At 55.4% G+C, this 22,544-nt stretch overlaps 1 protein-coding gene and 1 long non-coding RNA gene across 5 annotated transcripts in view; one reads left to right on the top strand and one right to left on the bottom strand.

Annotated features, from left to right (window-relative positions):
• Window positions 1-22,544, bottom strand: part of PEPD (peptidase D) — a 109,238-nt gene that overhangs the window by 36,760 nt on the left and 49,934 nt on the right. The gene's annotated exons all lie outside the window — the stretch shown is intronic.
• Window positions 12,392-18,808, top strand: LOC140607692 (uncharacterized). 3 transcript variants are annotated; one of them, XR_012009647.1, is made up of 6 exons: window positions 12,392-12,596; window positions 12,931-12,996; window positions 13,140-13,311; window positions 13,611-16,784; window positions 17,572-17,677; window positions 18,182-18,808. It is a non-coding gene; the product is annotated as an uncharacterized lncRNA (long non-coding RNA). The 3 variants fall into 3 exon arrangements; XR_012009646.1 differs by having other exon boundaries at window positions 13,140-16,784; XR_012009650.1 differs by lacking the exon at window positions 13,140-13,311 and having other exon boundaries at window positions 12,393-12,596; window positions 18,182-18,807.

Genomic DNA, 22,544 nt, shown 5'->3' with positions numbered 1-22,544 from the left:
CACAAGCAGCCTGGAGACAGCGGCCCTGACGCTGCCCGAGGCCCAGGCCCTCACCTTCGGGGGCACCTGGGTGCCCACCGCCCACCGCACTGGCCTGCAGCGGCGCTGGTGCACGGTGTCAGCCCCCCAGGCCCTGCAGCACGGTGTCGCGGGGGCCGACGGTTCAAGGGAGTTCTTTCCGCCCACCTAGTTCTGGGACGACCGGGGGTCCCCAGGGCGCCAGGAGCTACACAAACACTTGTAGCCCAGGACAGTCCGCTGCCTTTCCTGGCCTTCCTCGCCTTGGGCAGAGAACAAGCTCGGCGATGCCTCAAAGCGCCAGCCTGCCCAGAAACTTCAGTAACTAGGGAAGGAGAGTTCTTTATGGAATTTCTATAGTCTGGTTGCTAGTTGTCACTTCTTTCAGTGTGAGCAGGTGTTTTATCCTTAAACTACAGAGCCAGCGCTCTCCCCTCCCTACTCGGGGGGGCATTCCCACGGAGCAAACACAGGATGCACCAAGGCCCTTGAGACTGCCTTAGAATAATGATGCCCGTTCTGCACCTCCCGGGGACTTAACTAATTTATAAGGCAATTTTAATAATAACTATATATTAATTCCACATTCCCTTTTTACCTATTTCAGTGACTACGAACTGTTAGGAATTAGGTAATATATTACAATAGGCTTCTAGGGACTTTTTATTAACTAATGCCCCATATTTAAAAAACCTTCCCGTCAAATGAGAAACATTAAGAGACGCGGTCCCTTTTATAATTGCTTCTAATAGACTTGATATTCAGGTCCCGGCCTTAACAGACAGCCCGGGTAGTGCTTCCCTAAATTGCATTTAACTTTTCATTTTCTTTCTGTCACTGGCCAACAGAATAATTCTGAAAGCACACAAATGGTCATTTTACCGTGTCAGCCTGTAGCTCTCAAGAGGCCTATAAATTTGGAAAATTCGAGGATCACTCGTGCTAAGAGACAGCAGCCGTCCTGCCCAGGCTGTCACTGCAGTAGCCCTGCTTTGTAGGTCTGCTTTTTTGCTTGCCGGGTAAACCTATTTGCTGAAATATTAACATACACGGTAAAGTACACACGTGTTCGGTGTCCAGACTGATGAAGTTTCAAGAATGGATCCCTTTGATCAAGATCCAGAACCTTTCCAGTCTGGCAGGTGCCACCCTCGTCTCTCCCCCTGGCCTCTGCTCCCCCATCGCTACAGGCTTGCCTGTCGGAGAGCTTCATGAAACGTGGGAGGATAATACCCGTGGGAGGATAATACCGCACAGGCCCTTGAGTCTAGTCGTCCGCCTGTGTTCTCACGTGCAGCAACAACCCATTTGTCCACACCACTCAACGGCACTCAGTCTAGTCGTCGGTTTACCCATCTCTACGGGGGGCTTTGGGTTCCCCAGTTTTAGAGCACCCCAGTCCATGCACAGAACGTTCTTGTGCACGTCTTCCGCTGGGTGCCAAGTGGAACTGTTGGTCGCCGGGTATGGAGGGCTCAGCAAGCCGTCTTCCAGCGATTGTTCCAGTGTCTGTTTTTTATGTTTGCTGTTTTTTTGCCTGACAGGGAAGAAAGCTTCAAGCCCATGCCTGCAGGAAGCAGAGGCGTGAACCTGAGTGTGAGGCATCAGGGCGCCTCGCCAGGCCTGGGAGCTGCTGGGACCCTCCTGCCTCCCTCGGCCACGTCGGGCAAAGGAGGCAGAAACAGCCTTCTCTTGAAGTCAGACCTTTCCTGTGGGGCAACAGTGCCCACGGCCCTCCCTTGGCCTCAGGGCAGGATCACACATCTCTGAGAGTGGCAGGCAGGTGGCTTCTGATGCCCCCTCTGAGCTGGAGCCGAGCTGGTCTCTCTGCAAGTAGACCTCTCAGCAGGAGCAAAAACTCGGTCAGGAACGGGGAAGGGGGAGTGAAAAACACAAACCAGTTCAGCTAGGGAAGGAAGCTGCCCAGGCCAGCATGGGGGGCAGGGGGGGCACCCAGAAGTGGCTGGGAAAGGTCATGCCCTTTGGGAGTTCCTGAGCTGAGCTGGGCCACAGGGCCAGGGCCAGAAAGGGGCCAAGAAGGGCAGGGCGACGTCCAGCCAGTGATGAGTGAGGCCCAGTTGTCCTCGGGCCTGTCCTCCCTGCTTCCAGTGGAGGACTGGAATCTAAGGACCACGGAGAGAAGGGGCGGATGGGGGCCCCCACGGGATGGGGGCCCCACGGCACCAGGAGGGACAGGGATGCTCAGGGATGGGCTGGGACAAAGGGGGTGGCAGACAGCCCCCGGCACTGGGGGAAGCCAAGCGGGCAGTTGAGGTGACGGCTCCCTTGTCCACCCGGCACTTCCAGGCAGAAGAGAGAAGAGGCCCAGCCTCCCAGGACTGTCCCAGTAAAGCCACCAAGCTGAGGATCCTTTGTTTTCATTTCCAAATTCAAAGGGCCCTCGGCTAAGCCAGCGTCTGATCCGCACTCAAAGCCATAGGGGACCCCTGGTGAGCCCGACACAGAGGAGCCTCAGCTGTGACAGCCCAGGGGGCTCGGAAAATTGAGGCCCCAGAAGCCAGTTTTAGAAGTTTATGAATAATAAATGCAATTAATGTGATGGAAAACAGAATCTGGAAGCTAAGCTGAGGCCCTGGGGCGGGTGACTCACCAGGTCACCCTCCCCTGTCACTTCCTGCTGCCCAAGCCTCTCAGAACAGACAGGTGGTCTGGAGGCAGGGCACCGCAGCCCAGAACAAAGAACAGCTGGGGCCTGGGTCTGGCTAGAGGACAAAGGCCCCCCAGAACCCACCCCCTTCTTTAGCTCCGGGCACAGGGCGCCCTGGTGGGAGGGCTCCTCTCTGGCCTCAGCTCCCACCCCTGTGAAATGGGGAACGCCGACCGTGCTTTGCCTGGATGTTGTCACCTAAGTGTCCTGGGGGTCAGAGTCTCCAAGGGCTGCAAGCAGAGGACTGCCGTGGTCCCCCCCACCACACTCCCATGGCGTCCCCCACTTGGGCTCTGGCTCCAGCCCCACACTGAGGTGCTCGTGCTCCTCTGAGGCCAGGTGGCACAGAGGCGTCCCTTCCAGGCTCTCCGCGTTCCGAGGCCTGCCTGGTGCCTGGCACTGACGGTTCCTTCAACAAACGTCGGGGGAGGCAGGTGTGGAGGGGAAGCAGTGAGGAAGAAGAAAGGCGGGGGGATCTGGGGGAGGAGAGGAAGAGCCTGCGGTCCAAGCGGCCCAGAGCTCCCCCTGACTTGCTGGCCCCAGCCTGGTTTCAGGGGGCTGCTCTGGCCTAGGGGAGGTGGGGGAGAAAGCGCAGGGCACAATCTGGGCTCCAGTGGGGGTGGGTAGGGAAGGGATCCCCGTGCCTGGCTTTGAGGGCTGGCCCAGGACAGGATGCTCCTGCTCCACACGATCAAGAGCTCCGGCGGGTGGAGGGCTGAGGAGACCCCCGCCCCTGCTGTGGCCGCGGGCCCAGTGTCCCTGGGAGGCCTCTGGGCTGCCGCAGACTCCCCTCATTCCCCCCGGGGCCGCCCGTGAAGATGCCTGAGGTGTTCCCAGGAAGGCTCTCTCACTCACTACAAATTGCGTCTTTATGGAAAAATCAATGGCATTGCCTCCTTGGTCTTCCACACTTGTTGCTGGTCTAAAGTAATTACTCCACATGGCGGCGGGCCGGAACTGGGCCTGGGTCCCCGGGAGCGCCTGCCTGTCGCCCCAGCCCTGCGTCTCGGTGGGCACAGGTGGGGAGGGGGCAGGAAGGGACGCCGCCTGGAGAGATCCACCTGTCACGCCCGGCTCTCGGGCTTATTCCTCAGGTCTGCCGGCGATGCCATCACACACCTGCTATGCACCTGCCATGAGGCGCTCGGACGGCGGGGTGAGCGGGGGCAGCCCGAGGCCCTCAATCCACACAGAGACAGACATTCCCCGAATGAAGCTGAACACAGCAGAAGCCACGTGCCGAGCCAGGAGAGCACAGCCACAGGGACGGAGCTCACCGGAAGACTCCCTGGAGGAGGGGGCCTGCGGCCGAGGGCGAGTGGGAAATCTGGACGTAGGCCCGGAGGGGCAGGGCATGTGAGCAGAACAGCAGCAGGGTCTGAGGAGGCAGCCGGGGCTTGGCAGGGGGAGAGAGGGGGGCTGCAGAGGGAGCCAAGGGAGTGGGGATCCCCAGGGTGTGGCCCGGGAGTCGAGGGCAAGAAAACACCCTCCTGCCGCCCACTCGTGGCCCAGCCACTCTGAACATTAACTTCTCAGCACAGGCTACCTCTTTCTTCCACGATTCCTTTCAGTGATAGCTTGTTTAAGTACCAGCATCAATTGGCCAGCAATTTCAGGAACAAATGCTTCTCTGCTTGTCTCCAAGTGCAGCCACTTTTATTTGTCCCCAAGTATTTGGCAGGAACCAGTTAACATCAATAAAGAAACATCAATTTTTAACAGCCACGTGAGATGCAAAACCTTCAGATGGATTTTTTTTTTTTTTTTTTTTGTCAGCAAACCGGGCGCCTGGAGGAGCACTTATTAATAGCCACTGGAGACGCACGGCAGGCCTGGGAGACAGGGCTCCAGATTTAGCCTGGATTAAGGAGACACTGCAGGCACCGGACCTCTCGGTGTCATAAATAACGCTGAAATTTTACACTGTGGTTGAACTCTTCGTTGTCACAGTCGTTTAGGTCACGGCGTGTGTGATGCCGTATAGCAAAATGACAAATCTCTTTCTCAACTGCTAAGTGCATAGAGCCCATCGGAATAAATCCAACCAAACTGCCCGCTACAGGTGAGCAAGCAGAGACACGGGCGGTGGGGGCGGGGGGATGTCAAGGGGGTCGTGGACGGTGGTTTCTGGAGGCACGAGGACAATGCAGAGAGCAGGCCTGTCTCCTGGGTGTCCCTCGCCATTTCCTGCCACGTCGCCTCATCATGGTTCCAAACCCTCGGTAAGACAGGAGTCTGGTACCCAGGCTCTCCCCCAGACAACCAAGTCCCACCTCAGCTAATGAAAGGGGCAGAGAAATGCAGGAGGAAGAACGCAGTGATGCCTCTTGGCGTGAAATATGAGGATGGAAGTGCACTGACGTAGTGGGTGATCCTCCAAGTCCTGCTGGCTGGACCACTCACTGCCCAGATGTTAGCCCCAAGCACATCACGGACCAGCGAGACTCCAGGAGGCACTGAGGAACTGGGTGGGACCTCAGAGGGTGGCCCCCGGGCACCGGGTTTCTGGCACAGACACTCAGCTGAGCACCGGGTACGCAGACCCATGTGCTCCCTGGCCCTGGAGAATCGTCCCAGCGGCAGGGACGCTGCACCCCAACGCTGTGCCTGTTGGGCAGGAGAAACAGTGCCCGTCTTACAATCGTGCCCTGGCTCAGAGCCCCAACCAACAGAGCCGGCTGCTTCCTGTCTTGGGCCAGACTGGTCTGACTTTGTGGGTTGTCAGAAAAATGGAACCTGCAGGGCACTTTAGCCTCTAACGTGCAAGGGCACGACCACCCTGACAGCCCGGCCCCAGCAGGGCAGCCGTCCTGGAGGAGAATGTTCTTCCCGGACTGGTTGCTCTCCTCGGAGCAGAACTGTGGAGCCTCAGCTAACGGCAGCTCCTGGGGACTGAAGGGTGGCCTCTCCCCGTCCTTTAACAGTAAACAGGCGGAATGCTTCCCAGGAGAAGGGGATCTGTCCTCCTGGACAAGCCAGTGGCATGGTTTTCCTCGCAGGAATACAGACGTGTGTGCCCTTGGGCCCTGGAGTGGAGGTTTGAGGGGCTGCTCCAGTCTGGTCATGGCCTCGGCGGGGGGAGTATGCGATGGCCGGGGCCCCCATAACTGGCATGTCTCACATGCACCCAGAGCCCACAGAGGCCACACCTGGGGCCTGCACTTCCTGGCCCCGCACCTCCCTGGGCTGGGCGACCTTTGCCAGGACGGGGAGCAGCACCAGACCCCCAAATCCTCTCCCCGAGGGGCCAAACCCAGGCAAAGCGGGGCCCGCACAAAGGCCTGGGGGCCAGGCACGGGCAGGCTGGGGCGCCTACTGGGCCTCCCTGAGCAGCTGGGTCGGCTGCAGGACCCCAGCCAACGGTTTTAGCTTCCTGGGAGCCTCCTCTGCGAAGAACATGCCCCAGGTCAAAGGGACCTGGGCCGGACATGGCCACTCCAGAGAGCTGGTTCCCCAGCTGTCTGCTGTCCCAGAGCCCACCAGCAGCCTCGGGCAGGGTGGCTGGCGCCCCCGACCGGCAGCCGGCCCTGGGCCTAAATCATAAATCACATCGCGTCCTCTGAGGTGCGGCCACTCTCCGGCTTTGATGAATCCGTCCCTCAACTCCCCGGAGCAAATGCCAAATTTTACAAGATGAGGTTCCAAGAAATGTCCTTAATGATTTTATGTTGGCTTTTCGTCAGGCATAGCGATGGTCCCTTTATAACGACTCTAAACGACATCCACTGGGCCCTGTCCCCGGCCGGGTGACCCTGGCTGGAAATGGACCTTGCCCCCCACCCCGCCCCTCTGTCCTTCCCTCTGCTGCCTCACCTTCCCCAGGCGCAGGTGGTCGGACCCTTCGGTCTTCCCCACCTTGCTGAGTAGCAACTCCAGCCTTCCAGGTGCTCAAGTCAAAAACCCTGGAGTCACCCTTGATCTGCCAGCAAACGCTGCTGGCTCCACCGGGTCTGGAGCGGATTCCCTGATAACTGTGGGGCCTCCGGTTCACCAGGCCTGGCCTAAGATATGCCCAGAGCTCACCTGTTCTCACCTCCCACATTCTGACACCCTGGCACCAGTTGGCCCCCCCTTTACCCCTCTCCCCGACTCAGGGCCTCCTCATCGGCCCCCCTGCAGCCAGGTCTCACCGCCTACCAGGCCAAGTCCCTCCTCTGCTCCACACCCAGCCCCGGCCCCTCTTCTCTGCCCCTCGGGCCTCTCCTGCAGTTCCTCTCCTGACACCCCAGGGCTCAGCCCCCCAGAACCTCTGGGGCTCATTCAACCTCTTTGCAAGGCCTTCAAAGCCACCCTCTTCAAAACTGCAGATCATGCCCAGGACTCCCTCTGTTATCTCTCCTGGTTTTACTTTCTCCCCCTAGTATTTGCTACCACCGGAGATGCCGCACAGTTTACTTATTTAAGTACATCTCCCCTCTAGCTCCACAGACAAGGACTCCTCTGTTCCTTCTCCCTGCTCCTAGAACAGTGCCTGGCACCTGTAGTTACCCCATAAATGTGTATCATCCAAAGAACTGGCACAGCAGGCTGGGAATAAGCCAACACTGCCAGCCCACAGGCGGCCTGCTTGCCAAGGACCGGCAGTGAGGGGGGCGGCGTGGCGCACGTGGCAGCCTGCCAGGCCAAGGGCTGTGACAGGGTCAAGAGAGCTTCTGCTGTACTGTGGGCAAGCCCTCTGAACGGTCAACTCAGAGCTCCCTGCAACGGACAACCCCACGTGTGCTTCCTAGCAAGTCCCGGCCACCCCTACTACATCTGGCAATGACTCTGGAGACTCCTGGTCCCGTAGGCACAGTGAGCCTAGTTTATGCCGGCTCCATCAAGCCCAGAGAGATCTGCTCTGGCTTTCTCAGGCCTCCTGAGACGGCATCTCAGTCTGCCTACAAGACCGCCCTGCCCTTTACCACCTCTCTGGTGAGGCTGGCCTTGGTCTGGCCCTGGGACCACCTGGGAGCGATTGCCACACAGCACGTTGCAACACCAACACGCGCTCCTTATCTGCCAGTGCAGGGGCGCCGAGCCGATTCCTTGATAACCACTGGGCCGTCGGGCTCACCAGGGCCGGTGACCACATCCACAGGAAGGGAGGCCGCCTGGAAGGGCGCACAGCCCAGGGTGAGGTTTGGGGGGGCTGCGACCTTGCTCTGATGCGCATGACTTCGGCCCCCATCAGGTGGATGCTGAATCCTCCAGGGGTTGAGCGAGGAGTCGTCCTTCCCCACCACCAGAGGAGGAACCAGCCCCGCTCCTTCTCTTCCTCGGGAACACCTGCTCTGGGCCAGGCCGCCCTAGGCCCTGGGGCACAGCTTGTTCTCCCAACACCCTGACTCCAGCCTGCAACCTGCTGGGCCCGGGCTCCTGCGACACTGTCCGTCCCTGCTGGTGACCTCCATCCACCCCTCCATGCCCGGTCCCCTCTCTACCCCACCTCTCCCCGTGCCCAGTCCCTGTTATCTCTGAAGGGCCACACAGTTCTAGAGGCTGCAGCAACCTCCAGAGGCCATCCCCTGGCTCTCAGGTGATGGCTCCTGGGCTTTCTGGCTGAGGCTGACCCTGAACCAGGAGGCGGTGGTCCTGCCCCTGCTTAGGCATGCTCCTTCCACTCCAGGAGGCAGAAACTTCTTCCCTACCTAGAGTTGGCCAGATACTGCCCGATTCTGACAAATTAGCTTATACATCATCAGAATTCATAACATCAACGCTATTTGTCCTCTGTAACTTATATAGAGCACTCCCCACAAGACAACTGGGCCTTTGCGGTACAGTGATAACTGTCAAGTCACTTAGCCTCCTGGTTCTTCACTTTCCCGGCCTAGAGAAGGGACCAACCATCGTCCCTACACTCAGAAGGTGACCGTGAGGACGAAATGGGCCGTACCCTCATCTGATCACAGAGGGGCAAGGGCCCAGCCTGGGCTGGTGTGCGGGCAGTCCTCAGGAAATGCCCATGGCGCTGTGGCTACCACCACCGCTGGGCTCCCCTAGAACCACGCTCCACGGGAGCAGGGCCACCCGGTGGGCTCAGGACATCTGGCCAAAGGCTGGCTGCAAGAGAAGGGGTCTGACTCGGGGGGCTTGCCCTGGCCTCACAGGTTTCACGTCTTACATGCTGGCTCAAGAATTTCTCAGGCCTCCGCATATCCTTTCTGGAAACCACTGTCCGCCCGTGTCATTTCTAAGACCCCAGGGTTGTACCCTGTCCCTGGGAGACCTGTCCCAGTGTTGTCATAAGACCTGCTCACCTCCTGCCCTGGTTCCTCTGCTTCTTGCCCAGGGCCTAAGGGGACCTATAAGGGCCAGGCCTGTGTGTACACACACACACACACACACACACACACACACACACACGCAGCTGTGACCCCAGCAAGCAGAGTGGGGTGCGTGCTCAGCTGGGTGTGCTCACCACACACAAACACACACACTCACTGGAGGCTGGGGCATGAAACACAGCCTGGCCCCAGCTGAAAGTGCAGCGCCAGGCCCTGGGGATCTCTCCGTCCAAATTCCCAAACCTCATGAAAGCACAGCCCGAGGGCAGGGCCTCTCCCACTTCAGGCAGGAAATGCACTGACGGGAGGCAGGACAGGGACCAGACAACGCAGCTCAGTGGGAGGAAAACTTGGCCTGCGCGGTGTGACCCAACACCACCAGGCGGCCAAGCGAGAAGTGGGGGACTCACCCCCAGGATCCTTCCTCGCCCCTCACCGCAATGTCTGATCCACTACTGAGTCCTCTGCTCCAGCTCCAAACCCACCTTCCACCCGCCCTCTCCTCCCAAAGCCTCCGGCCCAGCCTGGCCCTTCTGCAGCCACCACTGTCTACTCACCACCCAAAGGCACAGCCTCAACTCCCAGCTCCCTCCCCACTCACAGAAACCTCTGAGGGGCATCTTGGAGGCCCGGTCCTGCCACTAGCTCTCCTCTTACCTGCTGGGCCCCACCCACTGTGCCCTGTCACCATGTGGCAAGTGCCAGCTGGCTCCTTGCCCCCCTCAGCCTCAGCCTGAGGGTCATGCTGGGCCATGGCAGCTCCTCGCTCTTCCCAGGACTCCAACTTATCACCACCTGTAATTCTCCTGCTTGTCTGTCTCCCCCCCCCCCGCCCCGGAATGTTGGCTGGGACCTTGGCCAGCCCCCCAGCGCCAGCCCCCCTGGGCCAGCCCCCCTGGGCCAGCCTGAGCCCTTCTGAACGTGGGCACTGCTGAGTCACCTAGTGAAGCAGCAGACAGGAAACCAGGCCTGATTTCTCCAGAGCAAAGGCGGTTACAGGCTGAGCGATGTCCCCCCAGTCCTCACAGGCTGACGTCCTAACCCCGCAATGTCAGAGTGACCATACTGGGAGATGGGCCTTTAAAGGGCTAAGTTAAACTGAGGTCTTTAGTGGGGCCTAATCCAATCTGACTGGCGTCCTGGTAAGAAGAGGAACGAACATAAGACACTTGCACGGGGGCAAGGCCACGCCAGGACACAGGAAGCAGCCTTCTGCTGGCCAAGGAGAGAGGCCTCAGAAGAAATCAAACCTGCCAACACCTTGACCTTGGACTTCTAGCCTCTAGGACTCGGAGAAAATAAATCTCTGATGCTTGAGCCCCCCATCCACGGTACTTCGTTATGGCAGCCCTAGTAAACCAGGCACCTCGGGGCCAGAGGGATGAGAAGGGTCCCCAGACGGCGGGAGGCTGTGGACACAAACCACCAGGGCTTGAATCACCCAGGACCTGAAGGCTGAACCAGGGTACCACCAGGGTCAAAGCCAAGAGCTCGGAGGAGGAGGCCAGACAGAGGATGGACGTGAGGACACCACCCTCAAGCCAGCTCCAGCCATAGCGCCACGGCCTGCTTGCCACGAGGGGCCAGGATTTGGGGGGCAGAAAAGTGAAGTGGACCCCCAACCGGCCCACCCCGGGCTGGGGTCCCGGCTCCCCACCCCCACGAAGAAGGACTGCCAGTCCGAAGCATACAGACGGCAGCCTCTCGGAGATTCATTTCTTGCCTCTTCAAAGCATTATGGATTGATTGCCAAGTCTTGCCGTAAATCAAAAGAAAGTCACTACTCATTACCTACTTAGAATTCCCTGAGTTCTTCCTGGGAAACCATTTCTCAGCTGTTTGATCTCTGAGCCACCAGCACTATCTCTAGGCATGCCACCCATCACGGCAGCCACCAGACGCTTTTTTCTTCCAGGCTCCTTCCTCAGCACCTAGATGAATTTGCACCTTTCTCCAGTTTCAAGAAGAGCTGCCAAGATAAATGATTCAAAGACTCCAGCTCAAGCTGAAAATATATGGACTGTGTACAGCTGGTTCTGAATAAGCCCGCGCTGGAGGGGAAGGCGCCAACCACACTCATGTTGCACGGGTCACGCTGGCAGCCAGGCCCCAGACTCGCCAGGATGCTCTCCGGTGTCTTTTCACCCAGGGAGAGGGACACTCGTCCAGCTTCTGCCAGCACCAGCTGCCCTTTCCTCAGCCGAGCCCCTGAGCAGAATGTCACCAAGGGCCCCAGGGATTCGCCAGCTGGCTGGGGCTAGTGGGAGCAAGGAGGCGCCCCATTTCCAAACTGTGCATCTAGGAACCTCTTTCCCAAGGAACCGCTGTCCCTCAAAGGGCTCCCAAGATGGAAAGGCCCTGCCGATACCTGCCTCCCCCACCCAGGGTTGCCCAGCTCCACAGCCACCACCTGGGCTCCAGGAAGAGCCGGGGTGCAGCAAAGACAAAGTGAAGCCAGGCTCTGACCCTCACACCACCGGGCACCTGCGGTGCAAGGGGGCTGGATGGGCAGGGCCCTCCACCGACAAGCCCCAGGCACCCCTGGCTGGAGGGCTGGGTACGGCGCACTTGGCCCTTGCCGGGACGCCTGCGAGGCCTGCCTAAGCAGCCCACGGTGCTGTTCCTGCAGGTCAGGAAGACACAGACGGTCGGCAACCGCCACTCACAAACGAGAGGAGCCCATGGGCTGTCACCAGTGTAATCCATTGGGCTGGTGGGTGTGCGTGGCACAAGCATGGAGGGTGGCCCCAGGGGAAAGCACGAGGCAGAAGTAGAGGGGACAGGGTGGTGTGGGCACATGTGCTGCGCTGCTGTGGCACCGGCTTCTCTAATGAAACCGTGGAATAAACGTGACCGCGCCGGCTGGGTCTGTGAGCAGCGGTGCCGGAGCCCGGAGAAGCCAGCCTTCGCGGCCAGGGTCTCGCCCAAGGGCAGCGGCCGTCATCTCATTCTGCTCAGGGAAGCAGAGCACAGGAGGAGACCGTGGAGCACGGCAGCGCCAGAGGCCCACGAGGAACCCGGGGTGCTCCACAGTGACAACACGCTTGCCCAGACCCCTGGCCTCGGCCTGTCACCACCACCAGCCATCAACAGGCTGCCTCGCAGACACCCTCACCTCTCCTGACCCCCCAGCACCGTGTGCGGAGAGTCCGCGTCGGGGAGAGCTGCAGGTGCGCAGCAGCTGAGCGGGGCAGGGCTGGCCCAGGCCCTCTGACCGGCCACCCCGACCCCATGCTTTTCCTTGTCCTGCTCTGGGGGGCGTGTGGGGGACATGAGCCTGGCTCCACAGAGGACCTGGTGCCCAGAGCCTGTTGTTGGGGGCCTCGAAGCGGAGAGCCCCGCTCTGTGGTTTCATCGAAAACTACCTCCGGGTTTCACGAGCAGACGTGCCTGCTGGCAGGTAGGGAAGCGGGCGTTCTGAGTTCCTGGATTAAACCCTTTGTGACATCTACAGAATTCTGAGTTAGGAGGGGGAAACTCCCAGCCCAGAATAATTGCTCCCACAGGGAGCCTCTTTCTGCACCAGAATGTAATAGGTGGATGAGAATTTTCTAAAGACCAGTACCAAACCTCGCTGCAAAATCATAACTGTCTGCCTGCCCTGGGTGCTGAAGCCTGACAATGGCTCCTACAGGACAGCTGTGCGCTGGGTGCTCCTGGGACTCGGGGTGGTGCTCTGGGTCAGAACTGGTTCCCCTCCTGGATGGATACTGGCCACAGGCTATACCCCCACCCCTCCCTCCTGTTGGCTGCGGGGGGCGGGGGGGGGGGTTCAGGTAAAGGGAAAGGCTCTTCCGGGGTGGGGGTGTGGCCGGGGGGGGGGGGGCACCTGGCAGGTGAATTGTTAACCAGTGAGGCCGACCAGAAATTTACACATGAAACCTGAGAAGCAGCCTTTCTTTTTCCCCCATAGCTCTCCCATTTTTCTTAAAATACATGACCCTTTGACTATCTTATTTTTCCTTCGTTTGATAGAGACGTTGGTATGAGAAACCCTTCTCGACTGTGAAAGCAGCTGCGGCCTGAAAGCAACGTAAAGGGGTGATGGAAAGGGTCGGCCTGGTGCTGGGGAGGTGACGGGGAGGGGTGGGGCCTGTGGCGTGTGCCTGCAGCCGCTGAGCTCCAACTGGGTTGCTGCTCCCTAGGAATTCCAGCCCAAGCTTACCATGTATTTCAATTTCTAGGAAAAGCCAGAAAAGTCTCTTGATTTTCCATTATTGACTCAAAACAAACCAAGAAAACCCGACTCTGAGCCAAACGAAAGCTGCCTGTGTACTAGGCGTCTAGCCCAGAGACTACTAGATTACAGACTCTAGCCTTTGTCTTGCTAGAAAATTCCTCCTGGGGCGTGAGAAGGTGGGACACTGGGGGTCCCCCCATCAAGACTCTAACCTGACAGAAGCTTCTAGAAGCCCATAGGAGCAGCAGGCAGGGGTCCCGGGGGGAGGCAGGCCATCTAATAGCTAATGGGGTATGGCCAAAGCCAATGCAGGCAATGGCCCACTGCAGGGAAGGTGTTTCTTACTGCCATCAAGAGAAGGCTCAGCGCTGCCACACCCCACGACGTGGCTCAACCCTCTGCTCAGTTCCTGGTGGCTCACCTTGCACAGCAAATCCACAGGCAACCCAAACTTTCCTCCCCCTTCCTTCAATAGCGCCCCATATCTGGGGTCAGACAGCTCGCAGGCAGCTGTGTAGGAGCCAGAGCAGGTCTCCCTGCGGGAAACGGGAGGAACGGAGGTCTGCAGCCTGTGTTTTCATGGGATCCATGAGGCAGCACATCTGAAGAGCAAGAGCCGGCAGGCATGGATAGAGAACGGGCGCAAGCGGGAAGGGGCCGTCCAGACCAAAGTCGCGGTGGCCAAGTTATAAACCCAGTGTAATGAGTGAGCAGAGCCAGTGTACACGGGTTACCATAAGTGAATGGGAAGAGAAGCCTGAGAACTTCCCACTGGTGCAGAAGTAGGAATTAATGAGAGAGAAAAAAAAAAAAATGAGAGAAAAGATAGGGCCAGAGGAGGTGTCCAGGGACCTGATACATGCACAACAGGAATTTAAAAGCAAGGTCCTGAAGTAAAGAAAGTTTTCACTGTTCAGGTTAAAGAACATCCTGGGCCATCTTGGGAGCTCATAGGGACAACTCCAGGCCTGTCTGCATAGCTTCTGGCCCCCAGTGGGTCACCCCTTTAGCCTCTGTAATTGAGGAGAAAGTCACGGAGAGACCGGGGAGTGAATAATATAAATGATATCATAGGTCTCAGATAACATGACGCTGGGGGATAAATGCTTGCCCCTGGGGAGTAACCAGTGAGATAATAGGAGACACAGAGGTGTGGCACTCCCACTTGGGTGTGCAAATGGCCACAGCTGCTGGCCCGTCCTCCACAGACAGACCAGCCTCGCTGGTGGCCAAGCTGTTCCTGACTCCACAGTGCTGTTGCTGACATCACGGACCTGTCACCTGGATCAAAGTCGACAGGTGATGTCCTCCTTCCCCTCCTCTGGACTGTGTGAAAGGCAGGACAGCTTCTTTGCTCTACTCTTCACTGGCCTAAGTCACAGGACATCTGGTCTAAGTCTCACCACTTGAATTGTGCAGTCCTCTGTTCCCCCCAACCTCTGCACTACTGGCTGAAGAACCGCACGCCAACACAGGGGGCTCACAGCTCTTCTCAAAGGGCTGCCTTCACCGGGGCCTCCAACCCAGCTGGCAAGGCTGGTGGGATCCTGACTCCCTCAGGTCGGCTGAAGCCCAGGTCAGCGCCAAGAAGACGGCACCCATCCTCAGGCAGTACTGTCACTCTCAAAAATAAAGACAGACTCCTATAAAGCATCAAGGTGAGAAAATATAAAAGTTCCCTAGAAAGGAGAAAGAGGATGATCTGCCAAAGATCTCTGGCAACCGTGGAGGGAATGGGTTTCATGGAACAAAGATCCAATACCCAGTGAAACCCTCCTTCACAGAGGAGGCCACAGGAAAACGTCCCCGTGCACAAGGCCAAAGTAAAAGCACTCAAGGAAAGGGCACACGTGGCACAAAACAGGGGCCGCGCTGGACTCAGTAGGACAGCGCTTATTCTGAACCGTTAGGAAAAAGATTATACAGTAACACAAACGTTGGAAATAACTGACCGAAAAGAGAAGTTCGACGGTAAGAAACTGGAGGAGGGGGCAGGGGGGAGGTAAAAAGTAAAAACCATGCTGAGTTTCTCATTTTTCAAAGTGAGGAATCCATGTTGTTTAACTTTCTCACAGAGGTAGAGACCACAAGAGAAATACAGACCTTTTCTTCTTAGTTTAAAAGTAATTCTACACCAAAAGTACCCTCGAACATAGGAAACTAACCCTTGAACATAGGAAACTTCACCAACTTTCCAGAATGACAGAAAAAAAAATTTAAGAGCCAGGAAGGTGGTACCGAAGCCAGGAAGCACCAGATGAGGCAGCGCATCAGAGGGCGAAGGTTCTGGTCATCACGACAGGTGCAATGGCTCTCCTAACGCTCAGGGGCCCTGCCTTTGGAACAGGTAAACTACAGCTAAAGAACAAAGTCAGAAGCCAGGAGTAAGCAAAGATACACCAGGAAGATGAGAAGTAAGAAAACATTTAATAGCAAAATCAGTAGCAGAGCAAGTTGGATTCAAGACCGAAAGCATTAATTAGGTCAAAAGGGGTTCCTGTAAGCTGTAAAAAGGTAAAATACTCAATAAAAAAAAAAATGTAACAATCATCAACCTACAACCCTCAAGCAACCTGGTATGAAAATGAGTAAAACAAAAATCTGAGAACTGCAAAGCAGAATTCATAAAACTGCCTCTTTTCATCCTAGAGAAAATGTACAAAAAATAGCCAAGGAGGCAGAAGACTGGAATGAGACAAGAAACCTGATCTAAGGTACAGCAAAGTATGTACCCTAAAAATAAAAATTTAAAAAAATACAAATAAAAATTTTAAATTTTCCAATAAATGTTTAATGTTTCACTTTATTCCATGAAATCCTGACAAAAATGTTTCTCAATAGGCCACAAAGAAACATCTCCAAACTAAGAAAAATGAAATTTATACAGACATTGTCTAACTACTCTAAGTCTCACCACTTGAATCGTGTGGTCCTCTGTGGAAACTAAAGGCCAAAGATTAACCAAGGAAATTAACTAACCACATCTATCTGGAAATTAGAAGAATTGTTCTTAGTTTATTACTTAGGTCAAAGAGCAAATAACCACAACTTCTTAGGACATGGGAAAGGCAGCATTCAAAAATACATGAGCCAAAATTCATTATTACTCCATGAGAAAGGAAGGCGGAGAAAAAAAAAAAAGCTAACTAAGTTGCAATTGACCAAGTTAAAAGATGGCTGTCCAAAGCAGGTCAGGAAGGGAAGAGAAAGGAATGAGTCATAAAACTGGGGCTCTGGGAGTTAGACCAGCAGTGGAGCTGACAATTACACGCTGAGTGTATGAAAAGATCAAAATGGCTAAGATTCTGGCAAAGCTCCTCCATATGGAAAGAGCAGACATAGAGGCAAGAATGGGAAAGGAAGCACAACTACAGACACGGAGGACAGGTTTTTTTTTTTTTTTTTTTTTCAGATTTAAAAGAAGAAAGTAACTGGGTTCTAGTAAGTTCAAAATTCTTCCAAGGACGAATTTAACATTATATGTTGGCGATACTTCAATTTTTAAAAAGAAAGAAAATGATAAAAAAAAAAACCCTTCCAGGAAAATGTAGTATATTGACTTTAAGAGGGATAAAGGATAAAGTCAGGCTGAAACAATCCCTTAGGAAAACCTGAAAAATTATCTGAGAAATTCTCCGCCAAAGAAATGGTAAGTTCTGACAGGATTATAGGACTTCTTTCAATGTTCAAGGAACAGACAAGCCTCTCTGCTCTTTCTTTTTTTTTTTTTTTAACTAGGTTTTTAATTATAATTCCAGTATAGATAATATCCGGTGTTATATTAATTTCAGGTGCACGGTATAGTGACTCGACAATCCTATACATGAGCCAGTGCTCGTCACAACAAATGTCCTCCTTAACCCTCATTCCCTAAATCCCCCAGCCCCCCGCCCTCTCCCCTCTGGTCACCATCAGCTTGTTCTCTATAGTTAAGAGTCTGTTCCTTGGTTTGACTTTTTTTTTTCCTCCTTTGCTCGTTCGTTTTGTTTCTTAAATTCCACATATGAATGAGATCATATGGCATTTGTCTTTCTCAGACTGACTTGTTTTGCTTAGCATAATACCCTCTAGCTCCATCAGCTGCAAAATTCCTCTGCTTTCTAAACTGTTCTAGAAAACAGAAAAATGTGGAGAACTTCCCAAATCACAATCTCAAAAACGCTGATCTCAAAACATGGCAAAAGGAGTTTAAAAAAACATACCGCTCAATCCCCTATTTTGAATCTTTACAAAATGCTAGTAAAAAAGTAACAACATGCTGCTGCCAGTCTGTATACTGTCCATATGCTGGTTCGCTGAAACCTCCTAACCACCCTATGAGGTGCTACGATTGTCCTTTTCCCAGTGAGTGGCAGCACTGGTACTCAGACCCAGGACACACCAGTGTCCTAGGGACCACGCTCTCACCACTTCTGTAAACTGCCTCCCCGTTTCAGTCCCGCAGCTTATTACGGCAGGAATCCACCCTGATGACGTGGGGTATGTGCCAGGGATGCCACACTAGCTCCACACCAGGAAGTCTCTGCGTAAAATTCATCTAAGGTACGCCTTGGGCCCGATCTTGGTATCTAATGTCATGTTCTGATAAGAGGAACCTGGGCTCCTTGGAGAAATGGCTCATTCTGGGGCTGGAGTGGGGTACATAACAAAATGAGCCCAAGGCATCTTGCAGTGCCATAGAGCAAGGCAGTGCTCAAGAAGCAAGATGACCGGGGGCAGATGATGTCAGAGGGACACAGGAGCCAAAAGAAAGAGCCCCCAGTGCCCAAAGCTAGAATGACGTAAGCAAGAAAATAAATAATAGTGGATTATAACTCAAAGTATAAAGTAAGCATCTACTACTCCATATAAGTATATAAGTGATTGAAGAAAGAGATGAATGGGGGGCGCCTGGGTGACTCAGTGGTTGAGCACCTGCCTTCGGCTCAGGTCATGATCACAGGGTCCTGGGATCGAGTCCCACACCGGGCTCCCTGCAGGGAGCCTGCTTCTCCCTCTGCCTCTCTCTCATGAATAAATAAATAACTAAAATCTTTTTTAAAAAAGGAAAGAAAAACATGAATGGGGAAGAAGAGATGAATCCCCTATACAGAAGAATCACGAAGAGTGTATACACATACTCCTCACCAAGCAGAAAGCACATAAGTCCCCACTCCGTAAGTGTGGGCTAGCCAGTGACCCCCTTCAGAGTCAAGTATGGGAAGGAGTGAGGGAAGAGCAACTTTTTGGTGGAGAAACTAGACAAACGCTGCCTCAGGGAAGTGATCAAGGTCAACACCAGCCATGTGCAAGGTTCACAGCCTTACCCCTGACACGATGTGTTGCAGGCGGCACTCGACCTCTGCGGTCTTCCTCCCGATGACCTGTGACCCCAATCTAACTCTGAGAAGAACATTAGAAAAACTAAAACTGAAGGACTTTGTATAAAATACCTGACCGGTCTGCCTCAAAATTGTTAAGGTCATTGAAAAGTAAGGAAGTCTGAGAAACTGTCATAGCCAAGAGGAGCCTAAGGAGACAGGACGACTAAAGGCAATGGTGTATCCTGGGTGGGATCCTGGGATGGAAAGAGAATATCGGGTAAAAGGTAAGGAAACTGGAATAAAGCGTGGACTTCAGACGGTAATAACGTGTCAACATCGCTCGTGAGCTGTGACAAACATCAAACATGCCACAGTCGTGTTAATGATGAGGGTAGCGGGCTGGGTGTGGGGTGTGTGGCAGCTAGCTAATATTCCTCTAACTTTCCTGTGATCCAAAACTATCACAAAATTAAAAATTTATCAATTGCCTCAAACACATACGCACAAAAGGCCAAGGGAGATGCCAAAAAGGCAGCTGACAAAATTCAACATCCTTTCCTGATAAAACCTAGTAGGCCTCCTGCAGCGTTAAACTGAGGATACCTATTTATCAGAGGTCAACAGTCAGAATCGGGTTCAAGGGTGAAATACTACAAGAAAATCCATAAAGATGCCTGCTGGCACCGCTGCTACTTACTGGGATTCTCAGGGGGACAGTTCCCTGGGCATTTGAAAAGGAAATGCCTCCTTCCTTTGCTTTGTCCCCAGGAGCTCTAATCACGGCTGTGTGACCAGCCTGCATATTTCCTCCTGGTTCTCTGTCCATCCTTCTGGCTCAGTGCCCGCTGCTCTGTGCCCTAAATGTACCCGTTTTCTAGTTAGTTACTCTTACAGGCAAAAGGAGCCCTCCTTGCTGTAAGCTATACCACCAGGGCCCCGGGGACACTTTCAGACACAGGCTCCGCTGAGTCCCCAGGAGCTACTCCCCTCGGTCACGTCAGGGCGTGTGGACAGAGCAGGCTGGTGGGCACACGGAATCCTGCCTGCCTGGGATGGGACGGTCCAGGAGCTAAAGGCTGTTCTGAACACCGAGGCCTTGTCCTTCCACGGTGGCCCCGGCTCTTGGGAAGGGCTCAGCTCACTGAGTGTGGCCAGCTGGGTGCAGTGTTCGTGGGCTGCCTTCCTGAGGGGGTTACCTAACAGACGGGGGTTTCCTGACCCCTCTCGTGGCAGCCATGTGTGGCCCGTCTCCAACAGCCGAGGAAGTGCTGGCAGGAAACCTGTATCAACCTCACAACACAGGACGAAGGGCAGGTTCCGCCGCACGCACACCCACGGTCCCCGCGGGCCCTCTCTGAACGAGCCGTGCCGTGGCCTCATCCCTCAAGGTGGCCAGTGGGGAGAGGAGGTCTGCTACGGAGGGGACAGGACACTGCCCGGGACGGTGACCAGGCCCACTGCATCTGCTCTTACCGTGCGGGCTTGGAGTCCGAGGCCATCTGCACCCACACATGCCCTAGAGGAACCCTTGCACCTTCACGGGGAAAGGTAACCTGAGGGTGGCCTCACTGATGCCCAGGCTTGCCTAGGCCAAGGCCACATTAGGTCAGACCACTCCCAGGTAACCGAAAGTGACACATCTCCAGAACTTCCCGGAAGGAGGAAACTACGGGCCTTTTGGTGACATCCGTTGCCAATGAAACGTGGAGCCTCTGCATGACCCGTGAGGGGCACGGCCAGAGCCATCCAGGGCCATGTCTGACCACCATGCCCGCCCACCAGGCAGGGAGAGCCCCCTTGGGGGGGGGGGGCACGTGGGTCCACGCAGGTCCACACACCTGGGGGATGGCCTGGTAGTGATTACAGGAGGGATGGACAAAGAGGAGGGAGCTAATCTGAGAAGAGTCGGTGGTCTCTGGAGACCTGAGAGTGCAGCCCGTGCAGATGTAACGGAGAAGCCAGTGTCATCACCGGGGGGAAGGGTGTCTGACATCTGCGGGGAGCTGGGAGGGATGAGCTCAGAGGTCAACTGTGCCAGGTGAGGCCTAGGCTTGGGGGCGGGGGCAGGAAGAGCACCTTCTCTGTGTCAGCTGCCTGTGCTTCCTACAGCCATAATCACGAGTTAGCAGGCTTGTGGTCGTGGGGTTTCCTATAGACTCTCCCATCTTCCAATTATCCTCATGGGAGTTTAATTTTTTAATCCTCAAAAAAGGAAAAAAAAATGGCTTGAACAACATATCAAGGGTCCTGCAACCTGCTCCGGGGGGTGGGTAAAGTAAAAAAGATCAACTACTTGACCCGGGACCCAACAGCTTACATGGAGTGTGTGTGTGTAGGCGTGGGTGTGTGTGGTGCAGTGTGTATGTGTGTGGTATATACGTGCACAGTATGTGAGTGTGGTATGTGCTGGGGGGTCTCTGTGTGATGTGTGTGTCTGTGGTGCATGTACAGTACATGCGGGGTATACGTGTGGTGTGTATGATGCGTGTGGTGTGTGGGGGGCTGTGCAGCTGTGTGTGATACATGTGTCCACAGTGTGTGAGTGTGCTGGGGTAGCAGTATGTGTACAGAGACGGCATGTGGAGGTGTGTGGGGGTGTGTGTGTATCAGCAGGTGGTGTCGGTAAGTCCGTGTGTGGGTGAGTGGAGGGGTGTGTACGGGTGAGTGGGTGGTGTCTGTGTGTGTGTCTGGCGGGTGCTACATGTGTATGGGTGGGTGTGTGGTGTCTGGTGTCTGCGTGTGTAGCTCTGTGGTGCGTGGGGGGGTGAGGGTCTGGTATCAATGGGTGGTGTCTATACGTGTGTGTACATCTACGGTGTGCGCACGAGGCAGTGAGTGACTGTGTGGTGTCGGAGCAGTGGCTGTGTGTGTGCGTGCCTGTGATGTGTGTGTCCTGCCAGTGGGTGCTGTGTCTGTGTGTATGTGGTGACGGTGGGAGATGTGTGTGTACATTTGTGGTGTGTGTGTGGGGGTGTGCGTGTGTGTATGTGTATATGTGGTGTCGGCGGGTGGTGTTAGTGTATGTCTGGGGTGAGTGTGTGCGGTGTCAGTGGTGTGTGTGTGTACGTGCGTGCCTGGGCGTGCAGGGTCAGAGCAGGAGACCCCTTCCCCTCAGCCCTCGGCCCTCGGCCCGGGCCCCCCTCTCGCAGCCCAGCCCGGACTCCGCGGGCACACTGAACACCCAGGAGGTGCCCTGCTCCATCCGGCCAGAGGGCAGGGAAAGGCCACAGACCTCAGCGCGGGGGGCAAGCGCTGCATTAATAAAGGCCTGGAAGAAAGCAGGAGGCGTGAGCAGAGAAAACCCAGGCCCTGTCGACGGTCTCCAGGCAGGGCCGGGGTCCTCCTCGACCTGGGGAGCAGGACGGCCGTGCTCACCCCCCCACACGCACCTCACAGACCCTCTGGCCTCATAAAGCCCTCACACAACCCGCACGGAGGCTGTCCTGGAAGGCCCGGACGCCCCCCTGTACAGCCTGGAGAGGAAGACCACATAATTTCAATTAAGGTCCAGGCTGTCAAAAAACATCGTTATTAATCTCCTCGTGGCAAATGTGAGCCGGGACCTGCTTACACAGCCAATTGAGCATGCTCTAAATTAGTGTTTGCAGGTAACCGCTCCAGCTGCCGGCCCCACGCCAGCCGGCCACAAGCTGGTTCCGCCACTAACACGAGATAACAGGACGCGGCGACGCACCGCCTGACTGGGCCCTGCTGTTAGCGCCCCATTTACCCGCACGGTAACGTCGTATTGGCCTAACACAATTTACCACACCTCGATTGCGGAAGATGATCGTTTCCTCTGAAAACCCTATTCACAGGCACAGCACAAAGGAGGACGGGTCTTCATAAACGCCATCAGCTCGCTTTCTTTTCGTTTTTGTGTGTGTGTGTGTGTGTGTGTGTGTGTGTTGCATGCCCTCAAGATTTTATGACAAGCCTCTGATAATAAAACAACAAAAAGGGATGAGGCTTAGGACTCGGTTTCCCGGCCAGCGTCTCTTCAGCCCTAGTCTGAGCACCCACTGCCTTGATGGTGCGCCCTCTTTTGAGAAAATCAGCCCCATCTCAGCGCCCCCCGGCCCCTGTCCCCTACTGCCCCCTGCCTC

Source organism: Canis lupus, chromosome 1 (genome assembly GCF_048164855.1).
Source record: "Canis lupus baileyi chromosome 1, mCanLup2.hap1, whole genome shotgun sequence".
Classification (NCBI taxonomy): domain Eukaryota; kingdom Metazoa; phylum Chordata; class Mammalia; order Carnivora; family Canidae; genus Canis; species Canis lupus.
Note: the sequence above shows the minus strand (reverse complement) of the source record. Positions and strands in the feature narration are given on the sequence as shown.